Source organism: Bufo gargarizans, chromosome 6 (genome assembly GCF_014858855.1).
Source record: "Bufo gargarizans isolate SCDJY-AF-19 chromosome 6, ASM1485885v1, whole genome shotgun sequence".
NCBI classification, from domain to species: Eukaryota; Metazoa; Chordata; class Amphibia; order Anura; family Bufonidae; genus Bufo; species Bufo gargarizans.
The window spans coordinates 341,124,580-341,138,117 of NC_058085.1; positions in this window are offsets into that span (position 1 = coordinate 341,124,580).

A 13,538-nucleotide genomic window follows, 5' to 3' on the forward strand; every position below is an offset into this window, starting at 1 on the left:
TTTTATTACCGCCATTCAGGAAAAATCAATCCGCTACCATGAAGCACGAGGAAGTTCGGCTTCACTGCGAATCAAATTTTCCCTCCTCTTCATGGAGTTTGATTCGCTCAGCACTACATCCAGTGTGACAATGGAGGAGATCGACAGGTGTGCCATCCTACATACATGAGCGGCACGATCCCTCATGTGAATGTGCCGCGGTAGTTTAGTAATAACTTCTCCCCTGTTAAATATACACCAAGGTCGCAGAGGCCACAGACATGAGACTCCCAGGGCCGCCCTGACTCAAGCACTTGCATTTCAATTTTTCACCATTCTTCAAGAGCTCTGATTGCTGTTACTAAATGGAAACATTCTGAAAACAGTTTGAGAACTAGTCCTGCTTACATCGCTGAGGGTCTGCTACAATGCATCATGGTTTCCAGTTTCTGTCACTGGTAGAAAAAGACTAAGGACAGGAGACAGATTTGTGCTGCTGCCAGGTCCAGCTCATAGAGGGTTACTTAACACACCGCAACTTTGTGAGCAGGACTGAGCAGGGGCGGGACGAGGGATAGGCAGGGGCGGGACGAGGGATAGGCAGGGGAGGGGCTAGGAGGGTTATAATTAATTTATAGAAGAATGAATTTTTTTTAAGCAATGGTTGCTCTCGCAGTTTTTAATCAGTCTGCCTATAGAAATAGGAACAGCAGAGATTGGACGAGAGGGCTGCAATAGGGGGCAGTTTAAGGAATCACTGCCCATGCTGCAGCTACCATGAACCTCAGGGATACCAAGGGTGGTGGGACGCAATCGAAAACTTCCACCTAATGCCTCAGTCACACGTCAGTGTTTTGTCAGTGATTTTGAGCCAAAACCAGATGCAGATCTTACCCTTATAACCTGATCTCTGTGGATGCTCCAATCCTGGCTTTGGCTCACCATCACTGATCGAAATCACTGAGCGAACACTGAACACTGTGAATGAGGCATAAGGCAACAGCAGAGCTTTTCCCATCATTGGGACGAGATCTGGGGAGGTTTTCAATCTCTTAGGCCTCATGCACACGGCCGTTGTGGGGCCATTCCATGCATTGGGGACCGCAATTGTGGCCCCCAATGCACGGGCAACATCCGTGCAGTGAGCCGGACCCATTCAACTTGAATGGGTCCGTGGTATGTCCGCACCGCGAAAAAATATGACATGTCATATTTTTTTGCGGTGCGGAACCACGGAAAGAAACACCACGGAAGCACTCCGCACAACGGCCGTGTGTATGAGGCCTAAATCTGAAGAATGTTTTTATTCAGTGACAGAGTGCAGAGATCTTTAAAATGGTGAGTTTAGCCTCATTCACACATCAGTGTTTCCCACGGATAGTACATGTCCCTATTCATTTTAATGTGTGTATTCACACATCAGTGTCCGTGGGTCCATTTTTTTAGCATGTATGCACGCTCTATTTTGTCCGTGTTCACGGATCCATCACGCCCATTATAGTCTTTGGGTCCGTGAAAACCACCATCCGTGTTTTATGGATCATTAAGAAGAGATTCTTTAAAAAAAAAAATTCAGCTGTTCAGTGTCAGTGAAACACGGATGCAACACGGAGAGCAAAAAACAGACACACAGATCCTTCACGGACAGCTTCACGGATGCATCACTGACCACTTGGACACGGACGTGTGAATGAGGCTTTACAGAGATGCATAACTTTATTTTAGGGCTCATGCACACAAACGTACTTTCTTTCCGTGTCCGTTCTGGTTTTTTTGCGGACCGTATGCAGAACCATTCATTTCAATGGGTCGGCAAAAAAAAAAACGGAAGGTACTCTGTGTGCATTCCATTTCCGTATATCCGTATTTCCGTTCTGCAAAAAAATAGAACATGTCCTATTATTGTCCGCATTACGGACAAGGATAGTACAGTGCTATGAAGGGCCAGCTGTTCCGTTCTGCAAAATACGGAATGCACGCGGACGTCATCCGTATTTTTTGCAGATCCGTTTTTTGCGGTTGTGTGCATGAGCCCTTAGGCTGAGCCCCACTTGTAAGGCTTGCTTTAGAAAACTCATGGTTAATAATTAAGATTGCATTCAATCCAATTCCTTTTAAAAGTTACTTTTTTCTTTTAAAAAAATGAATCCTGGCCGCGGCGGGGGAACCCCACCTTAGCTGCCACCAGAAGTCGTAACAGATCCGCGGTACGCCTAGATGAAAGGCTTAGGGGATCCGTTTTGGTGGCAATGACCCTCATGTACAATCTCATATACATTATACAGTCTCCAATGTCACTCGTTTACTAAACACCGCTGCCATCTAGTGGTTTGATTCTGTACAGTAAATTGACAGAAAACATCCTGTCGTTGTGTAATTTTGTATTAAACCATCTCAATATCTTGCTCCCCATCCCCCCAGCATAACCACTGGACATCACTTGAACACTCAATGCAATGTGACACAGGTGGCCAAGGTGTTTCTCCCTACATCATCCCTCCCAAGTGTCCCTCTGTCCCTCTTTGATGCTTAAATGTCCCTCTTTTTGACCTGCATAAATGAGCATTAATAAATGTACTAAATTGCTCCGTACTAAAGTGTCTGTATGGTTTGTACCTGTAGATTAGACCAGAACTTCATTATTTGGTGCAATTTGGACCTTAAAAAATATCTATAATCTGATGATCTTTGTGCAAATATTTAAAAGGATATTGAAGCGCAAGAAAAATATTTTCCCAGGGTCTCCACATGCTGTAAAAAATAAATAAAGGAACTTATACTCGCCTAGTTTAAAAAAAACTGCTGTGTTGCGCGCTGCATATATTGTCTCTCTTTGAGATTTTTAAAAGTTGGAATGTATGCTACAACATGAAGCCCTGCCCTGATAGAGGGGTGCCTGTGGCTGTTGTGGCTGAGCCTCTGGTCAGACGTACAGTACATGCAGCCTCCTCCTCCTCAGTCTCCACGTGGCTGGTATTCCACTGTAGTGGTATCCCGCTTTCAGAGTGCCCCCTTTCCATCTTTATTAGGACCCTTTGTAGGTGGCTTTATAGACTACCCAGCTCTTCATACACATAGGGGCAATGTCACCCTGTAAAAGTATGCGCCCTATTCATTGATTGTGGCTTATCTGCCACTAGACCCACATAAGGGGCAATTACTGTCATTCCCCACCATCCATGGTGCCTAGGACTGTATCTCCCCAGCGTCATATTAGAAAGGGTCTGGCCACGAATGGAATGGGAACGTAACGTGGCCCTGAAAAGAACTAAAAGTGGCCTCATGTTGTAGGCAGGTCCTAATTAACAGAAGACGGGGCAACAAAAGTAGGCGCAGCCTGCAGTACTATAGTGCAGCACAAAATACTGCTCCAGAAGCACCAAATATCACATTTCAGCCCATAATACCGCCTCAATAGAACCAAATATCACAGTGCAGCACATAATACTGCCTCAACAGAACCAAATATCACAGTGCAGCACATAATACCGCCTCAATAGAACCAAATATCACAGTGCAGCACATAATACCGCCTCAATAGAACCAAATATCACAGTGAAGCACATAATACCGCCTCAACAGAACCAAATATCACAGTGCAGCACATAATACCGCCTCAACAGAACCAAATACCAAAGTGCAGCACATAATACCGCCCCAGCAGAACCAAATATCACAGTGCAGCACATAATACCGCCTCAATAGAACCAAATATCACAGTGCAGCACATAATACCGCCTCAATAGAACCAAATATCACAGTGCAGCACATAATACCGCCTCAACAGAACCAAATATCACAGTGCAGCACATAATACCGCCTCAACAGAACCAAATACCAAAGTGCAGCACATAATACCGCCTCAACAGAACCAAATACCAAAGTGCAGCACATAATACCGCCCCAGCAGAACCAAATATCACAGTGCAGCACATAATACCGCCTCAACAGAACCAAATATCACAGTGCAGCACATAATACCGCCTCAACAGAACCAAATACCAAAGTGCAGCACATAATACCGCCCCAGCAGAACCAAATATCACAGTGCAGCACATAATACCGCCTCAATAGAACCAAATATCACAGGGCAGCCCATAATACCGCCTCAACAGAACCAAATACCAAAGTGCAGCACATAATACCGCCCCAGCAGAACCAAATATCACAGTGCAGCACATAATACCGCCTCAATAGAACCAAATATCACAGTGCAGCACATAATACCGCCTCAACAGAACCAAATATCACAGTGCAGCACATAATACTGCCTCAACAGAACCAAATATCACAGTGCAGCACATAATACTGCCTCAACAGAACCAAATATCACAGTGCAGCACATAATACCGCCTCAATAGAACCAAATATCACAGGGCAGCCCATAATACCGCCTCAACAGAACCAAATACCAAAGTGCAGCACATAATACCGCCCCAGAAGAACCAAATATCACAGTGCAGCACATAATACCGCCTCAACAGAACCAAATACCACAGTGCAGCACATAATATCGCCTCAAAAGAACCAAATAGATGCCCGTGATAAGAACATAGTCCGACCACTTTTACAAATCATTAGTCAGACCACATGGAGTACTGTGTACAGTTCTGGGCTCCTGTGAACAAGGCAGACATAGCAGAGCTGGAGAGGGTCCAGAGGAGGGCAACTAAAGTAATAACTGGAATGGGGCAACTACAGTATCCTGAAAGATTATCAACATTAGGGTTATTCACTTTAGAAAAAAGACGACTGAGAGGAGATCTAATTACTATGTATAAATATATCAGGGGTCAGTACAGAGATCTATCCCATCAGCTATTTATCCCCAGGACTGTGACTGTGACGAGGGGACATCCTCTGCATCTGGAGGAAAGAAGGTTTGTACACAGGGCCGTCTTTAATATTGATTGGACCCTGGGCAAGAATTTACTTGGGCCCCCTGGATCCCACCGTCACACACCCTAGCATGCAATCACGCCCTCCACCACAACACACACAAAAAATAATAATTCAGAGTTCAGACAGTTCACAGTTCCACTTCCTTCAGAAAAGTGAGCCTGCCGTGGACAACAGCGACTTACAGATAGAGGCAGTGGCGTTGCTATGGCTGGTGTCACCCTTTGCTCAGGGGGGCCCTCACGGTGTGGTGTGGAGTGGTCATTTTTACTAAGGAATAAAATTTAACCGTTTATGTGCAAAAGAGAAAAAAAGAAGTCACTAAGTCAGCTCCTATCAGATATCTGCACATAGACCAAGATTCTTGGTCTATGTGAAGATATCTGATTGGAGCTGACTTAGTGACTTTTTTTTTCTCTTTTGCACATAAACGGTTAAACTTTATTCCTTACTAAAAAATGACCACTCCACACCACACCGTGAGGGCCCCCCTGAGCAAAGATTAGTAAATGTGGCCGGCCGGGTGGCCCCAGGCCCCAGTTCAGCAGACAGAGAGAACCCAACCCCTTATGTCTCCTGTCTCTATAATAATCCCCCACTAATGGGGTTATTTAAATTACTGGTGGATTATTAAAGAGACGAGAGACATAAGGGCTTCTCTCTGTCTGCTTAACTGTGGGCTGGGGCCACATTTACTAATCTTTGCTCAGGGGGGCCCTCATGGTGTTGTGTGGACTGGTCATTTTTACTAAGGAATATAGTTTAACCATTTATGTGCAAAAGAGAAAATAAGAAGTCAGCTCCAATCAGATATCTGCACATAGACCAACTAGACTCTTGGTCTTTGTGCAGATTGATATCTGATTGGAGCTGACTTCTTATTTTCTCTTTTGCACATAAATGGTTAAACTATTCTTCCTTAGTGAAAATGACCAGTCCAGTTCACACCATGAGGTCCCCCTTGACCCTGAGGGGAGCAAAGATTAGTAAATGTGGCCGGTGGTGGGGCCCCAGGCCACAGTTCAGCAGCAGACTGCAGACAGAGAACCCAACCCAACCCAACCCCTTATGTCTCCTGGGGCCGTCTGTCTCTACCCCCCACTAATTTATGAATGGATCTGATCATCTGGGGTTAATTATTAATTCGGGGTGACCTGACTGACCGGCCTAAATTTGTAATATAAAATAAAATCAATATGCGTGCTGCTTTTTGCTTTACCTACCACCTCCCCTCCTGGCGCGGCAGTGTCAGGTCTCAGGTCTGGCTGTGTAAGGTAGGTACTAGGTGAGTGAGTCACTGGTGCCTTGGTCTGGTCACGTGAGGCTGTGAGTGACTCACCACCCAATCCCTTTAGCTCCGGACCGGAGGCTTAGTCCCTGGACTCCCTGCTGCTGGCCTGGCTGCTCTGCCGTGGCGCCACTCCAGGCTGCGGACGGTGAGTCACACACACACCCCCTTTTACCACGTGACGGCGGGGGGGGGGGGGGCGACGACGTGCTTGCTAAGCAGCGCAGCCAGCGCTTGTAAGTTGTAGTGAAGACTGCTGCTGGCGCTGCTGCGCATAGTGTGTGAATCAGAATGGGATGTGGGACTGGGAGTCGGGACTCAGGAAACGGAGCTCCCTTGGGCCCCCAGGAGCAACTGGGCCCGGGGCAGCTGCCCCTTTTGCCCTGCGGCAAAGACGGCCCTGTTTGTACACAAACATAGAAGAGGATTCTTTACGGTAAGAGCAGTGAGACTATGGAACTCTCTGCCTGAGGAGGTGGTGATGGTGAGTACAATAAAGGAATTCAAGAGGGGCCTGGATGTATTTCTGGAGTGTAATAATATTACAGGCTATAGCTACTAGAGAGGGGTCGTTGATCCAGGGAGTTATTCTGATGTCTGATTGGAGTTGGGAAGGAATTTTTTATTCCCCTAAAGTGAGGAAAATTGGCTTCTACCTCACAGGGTTTTTTTTTTGCCTTCCTCTGGATCAACTTGCAGGATAACAGGCCGAACTGGATGGACAAATGTCTTTTTTCGGCCTTATGTACTATGTTACCAAATATCACAGTGCAGCACATAATACTGCCTCAACAGAACCAACTATCACAGTGCAGCACATAATAATACTGCTCTCAACACTGTATTCAACTGTATCATGGTCCTGAGGAGCAGTACAGTTGAATTCAGGAGGACACCTGCGGCTGCTGGCCAGAAGCAGAAGTACCTGATGTTCCCAGCATTAATCAAGGCGGAATTTTTTTTGTAATGATAGTCAATGGTGTTGCCCTACGACATGCTGCAACTGTGACACAACATCCATCCAAGTTAAATTTTTGTGCGATTGTCACAGTGCAACACCATTGACTATCATTACAAAAAATGTTGTGCAACACATGTCGCAGTGTAGTCGTACCGTTTTGGTCACGCAACTTAATGTAGCAAAACACACATCAATGTGTAGCCCTAGCCTTACAGTAGGAGAGAGAGATGCAGCAGGAAAGACACGCCCCCCTGAGCTGTAATAGGGAGAGAGCTGCAGTGGAAAGGACACATCCCTGAGCTGTGATAGGGAAAGAAATGCAGCTGAAAGGACCCCCCCCCCCCTAAGCTGTGATAGGGAGAGAGCTGCAGTGGAAAGGAAACACCCCTGAGTTCTGATAGGGAGAGAGCCGCAGCAGAAAGGTCACTTCCCCCAAGCTGCCAGCCTCAAGAGTAGGGATGAGCGAATCGACTTTGGATGAAACATCGGATGTCGATTTGCATAAAACTTTGTTTCAATACTGTACGGAGTATTATAATGTATTGGCTCCGATGAGCCGAAGTTATTACTTTGCAAAGTCTGGCGAGACTTCACGTAATAACTTTACAAATTGATTTATACTGTAAAAAAACATTTCCCGAACTCAGGAAGTTATTATACCAAGTCTCGCCAGACTTCACAAAGTAATAACTTCGGCTCATCGAGCCAATAGCGCTCGCTCCGTACAGTATTGAAACAAAGTTTTATGCGAATCGACTTCAGATGTTTCATCCGAAGTTGATTCGCTCATCCCTACTGAAGAGAATCTAGCAGATCAGTAGAAGCAATGAATGGGGAGATCTCTGTATCCATGTGAGGTACAGGGCTGGTTCTAGCTTTGTTAGAAAGAGATTGTCATGTCCTATATGATGTCTGATTTTCATTTTTAATATTAATCATGGGATAACCCATTTAATTTAAACATTTTGGACCGTTAAGGTTGCAGCAAAAACAATTACGGTATATGTCATTTTTATTTCTTTATATTTTTAGCATAATAAAGCTTTTTGTAATAAGGAAATGTTTGTGTGTTTTTTTAAATAGCTTTGAAACTCTTATTTAACTTTTATTTATTTCTTTTTTTTAGTCCCACTAGGGAACTTAACAATGCAATCACTTGATCACATATAATACAAGGACTCCAATGGAATTGCAAAGTGCAGCCCCTTCATCTATCTACCCAGGGGTGCACACTGAAATCATAGGGTTCCATAGTATGCAGCATGTTAAGGAAAAATGGCACTGAGCCGATAAAAACACAGTTGTGCATTGACTTTAAGTTGTGCCTGTACTTTGAAAAAACTTTTGATATGTTATAGGGACAAATCAAAGGTTAGGATTGGAGTGCTGTGACCCCCACCAATCGCTAGAACAAAGAGAGAGAAACAGGGGGAGGTCAGCCTGTATGAATGTATACGCCTACAATAGAATGGCCAGTCTAGAATGACATTTTCAAAATCCCATAAGTGGTAATGTGTTTGCATGCAGGTATGAGCTATCATGTACTGTATGCCATCCCTGAAACAGAAGGCCCCCGACTGCCCCAGTAAAGTCAACACAGAAGCCCTAAACATACATAGGAATCAAGATGGCGGTGATCACCTGGATTGTTCACATGACCGCTTCCTTGGACTCTTCCTGCCTTTCTCCACTACGGTGCAGACTAACCACAAAAATATTATGTTTGACAAAATTTGTAACTTTATAATTTTTTTAACTTTCTGATTTTTATTGGGTTTTCCAGTAAAATTTTTAATTTTTTGCCATAAGTTTTCAGCCAAAAATAGAATGATACATTTTTAGTAATATTACTCTTCTCTTCTCCTTCTAGAAACATAAAAAATCTAGATCAAAACTACTATTAGGCCTCATGCAAAAGGCGGGTCAGCAATCCACGGCCGGCGGGTGTGTGCACCCCGCACCACGGATGCGGACCCATTCACTTGAATGGGTCCGCAATTCCGGAGATGCAGAACGGAGTCACGAAACGGAACACCGGAAGCACTACAGAGTGCTTCCGTGGTGTATTTTTACGTTGTTCCGCACCGCAAATAAATATGACATGTCATATTTTTTCACAGTGCGGACATACCACGGACCCATTCAAGTTGAATGGGTCCAGCCCGTTGCACGAATGTTGCGGTGCTCAATGCATGGAACGGCCGCACGACGGCCGTGTGCATGAGGCCTTTGCTGCATGAATAAGAACATTTCTTATAAAGGACAGCATAACTGTGTTCCCTCACTGCACCACTAGATGGCAGCAGAACCATTACCTTATATAATAGCTGATATAGCAGGTCTTCCGAGTGTATTTGGGGGTACACAATACATGGCTTTTATTATATGCAGTTCCTTGCATCATGTCTGATCTCTAGAACATGGTATCTCCTCAGATAAAGGGGTAGTCCCAGATTTTAATACTATGTATAGGATAGGTCATCAATATGAGATCGTCTGACTCTTGACACTCCCTTCAATCAGTGTTGCGGTGAGTGCTGCGGCCTCTCCATTGCTTACACCAAGCATGTCAAACTCAAAGGCTAACATGGGCCAAAAAAACAAAATTTAAGTTTATGTGGGCCGCATAAAAAAAAAACGCCTGGCCGTGCGGAGGCAAGCAGATCCGTCCAGACTTACAATGGAAGTCAATGGGGACGGATCCGTTTTAAGATGACACAATATGGCTCAATCTTCAAACGGATCCGTCCCCCATTGACTTTCAATGTAAAAGTCTGGACGGATCCGTCTGAGGCTACTTTCACAGTTAGAATTTTTTTTTACAATATAATGCAGACGGATCCGTTCTGAACGGATCCACCGTCTGCATTATATGAGCGGATCAGTCTCAGACGGATCCGCTCTGAACGCAAGTGTGAAAGTAGCCTTAGGGGCGAGAACCTGGGATCTTTCATCCCTTGTCCTATTCAGCTCTATCAGGGTGAATAGGACTTCACACTGTCCCTGCTGCTCTGTGCCTTGTGCACACAGCATAAGGGATGTTACCATGGCAACCAGGGCTTCTGTAGCGTCCTGGCTGCCATGGTAACTGATCGGAGCCCCAGGCTTACACAGCTGGGGCTCCGATCAGAAGCTGCCACTGCACCACCAATGAGGGGGAGGGGAGAGGTCCCTGTGGCCACTGCCACCAATGATTTTAATACTGGGGGGGGTTGAGAGGGGCTGGCGCACTGTGCCACCAATGATTTTAATGGGATGGGGGGGTTAAGGGGGGGGGCACACTGCACCACCAATGATAAATTACCCCTTTATACAGGAGGCTGGTACTGGCAGATCAGCAGTTAACCCCTCAGGTGCGGCACCTAAGGGGTTAACTGCCTCTGATCGCAGCTCCCTGTCAGCGGCAGGGTGCCGGCAATGCGATTCTGCTGCCGGCACCCGCCTCCTGTATTGTGTTAAAGACTGACTTTCACTATCAGGCCACACAGAGCGGCGCCCAGCGATGCCCCAGCACTCACCATTAGTCCTGGGCGCCGCTCCGTTCGCCTGCAGTGCCCCATTACTGTCTCCTGCTCCACATGCTGCTGATTACTATCGGAGCGATGGGAGGAGACATCAGCTTCACTAGTGGGCGTTCCTTTTTCCTGGCTGTAGCGCTGTCCAATCGCAGCGCAGGGAGAAGGAACGCCCACTAGTGAAGCTGATGTCTCCTCCCATCGCAATCAGCAGCATGTGGAGCAGGAGAGGAGACAGTAATGGGGCACTGCGGGCGAACGGAGCGGCGCCCAGGACTAATGGTGAGTGCTGAGACATCGCTGGGCGCCGCTCTGTGTGGAAATAGTCCTATCATTGGTGGCTCAGTGCGCCCGCCCCTCCTCTATCCTCATTGGTGGCTCAGTGCGCCCGCCCCTCCTCCCCCCCCTCTATCCTCATTGGTGGCGCAGTGCGCCCGCCCCTCCTCCCCCCCTCTCTTCTCATTGGTGGCAGCGGCAGCAGCACAGGGGGAGGGAGGACAGCTTCCTTCTCCCTGTGCTGCTGAGAGAACATGAGTGCGCCGATAGCAGCGCGCTCATGTTCAGAGATACCTGCCGGGCCGCAAAGATATTCATTGCGGGCCGCATGCGGCCCGCGGGCCGCATGTTTGACACCCATGGCTTACACTGTTCCGCACACTCAGCACGGATTTCACTTTCTGGGAACTGCAGCTTTTTCTCAGTTCATACTCATGGAATTGCTGTTAGGCCCCTTTCACACGGGCGAGTTTTACGCGCGGGTGCAATGCGTGAGGTAAACGCATTGCACCCGCACTGAATCCGGACCCATTCATTTCTATGGGGCTGTGCACATGAGCGGTGATTTTCACGCATCACTTGTGCGTTGCATGAAAATCGCAGCATGCTCTATATTGTGCGTTTTCCACACATCGCAGGCCCCATAGAAGTGAATGGGGCTGCGTTAAAATCGCAAGCATCCGCCAGCAAGTGCGGATGCGGTGCGATTTTCACGCATGGTTGATGGTGACAGTCTATTCAGTGTATTATTTTCCCTTATAACATGGTTATAAGTAAAAATAATAACATTCTTTAATACAGAATGCTTAGTAGAAGGTCAATTGAGGGTTAAAAAATAAAAAAAATTAACTCTCCTTCTCCTCTTGATTGTGTAGTTGCCGATCTCTTCTTACTTCTTTAATCAGCCGGCTAAACGACCTGTGGTGATGGACCATGTGATTGGACCATGTGATGAGCTCAGTGACGTCACCACAGGTCCTTTGACAGGTCCTGAAGAAAGAACAGGAGACCGGCAGCTACGCGATCAATTGGAGGAGGTGAGTTAATTTTGATTTTATTTTTTAACCCTCAATTGACCTTCTACTAAGCATTCTGTATTAAAGAATGCTATTATTTTCCCTTATAACAGAAAATAATAACATCTACACAACACCGAACCCAAACCTGAACTTCAGTGAAGAAGTTCGGGTCTGGGTACCACATTCAGTTCTTTATCACGCGCGTGCAAAACACATTGCACCTGCGTGATAAAAACTGAACAACGGAACACAATCGCAGTCAAAACTGACTGCAATTGCGTACCTACTCGCGCGGGTTTGCCGCAATGCACCCGGGACGCATCCGGATCTAATGCGGACACGCTTGTCTGCAAGGGGCCTTAGGGATCTTTATCAGCGGCGGCGAAGTGCTCCTGATTTTGCTGCTTTGTTCACCTTCTATTGTCACTTGGTAAAGTTTACTGCAGTTTGCCGCACTTGCTGCCTCTGCGCCTTTTATTGCTACCCGCTGTGAAGCCCTAAACTTCATGTCATATAGTAGAAAAATAATACTGCCACATACAGGCCGCATATCATATTTTCCGCATTATAAGACACAACCCAGGTTTAGGCAACTAAAAAATTAGAGTTGAATAATATATAAATATAAAATATTTTCTACTTAATAAAGCTTCCCTGCTGGTTTAATGAAGTGGAGGGGCCAATGTCAGTAACTTACACCCACAGTACTGCTGCACACACCCCATGACAAACACAGCTTTGCTACATACTCATCTCTCTAACACTCATTATTATCTTTATTAAAACATCACATTTACACTGGACTCCTACTTCTGCACTCCCATACTCCCGAACTGAAGCCTGCATCAATGCACCCACCTACCTGGCTACAAGTTGTACCCAGGGGCTTACGATGCTGGATGGTCTCTGGCATCCTGAAGTCCGGACAGGCTTGGGGGCACAGTCCGCTGAAGGCACGTAGATCGTGATCGTGGAGCTGCCCTGTTCGATGGCAAGATCCGGAAGTGAGGCTCATTGGATTGGTGGCAACATCAGCCAAGTCAGAAAAGCAAGTGATTACAGAAGCGATCAAGGGGGTCTGGCACTGCTGGACCACCCTGACTGCAGTCTATAAGACGCAGACGCCTTTTAGACTTGCTATAAAAGTGCTTACTATGGTCTAAAGAATATGGTAATATTACCAGAGGGGAATTTGGCATTTCCGGGCCCCAAGAAAAGTTATGTCTGGGAGCCCCTGTCAAAAAGCTAAGCTCCACCCCTTTGTACCGCTAAGCTGGGCCTCGGTCTGACTGCTAAGCCCCACTTTCCGCTTAGCAGTGCACTTCTGCTACTGCTCTACCGCTGGAAAGGGCCCCCTCATCTATTGCAGCTGGAAAGGCGGCACAGGTTGTATGTCTGCCCCCGCTTTACTGTTTTATTTTTTCCAGTCAACTGCTTAAGGTCAGCAGGGGGCCCCCTGATCTCTGAGGCCCTAGGCATTTGCTTGATTTGCATGATGGTAAAACCTCCAGCTAAATATTACCCACATCATACCGCCATAAAGTACCCAGATCATTCAATTCCCAACTAATACCTGCTTGCATCTCTATATACGGGCCAGG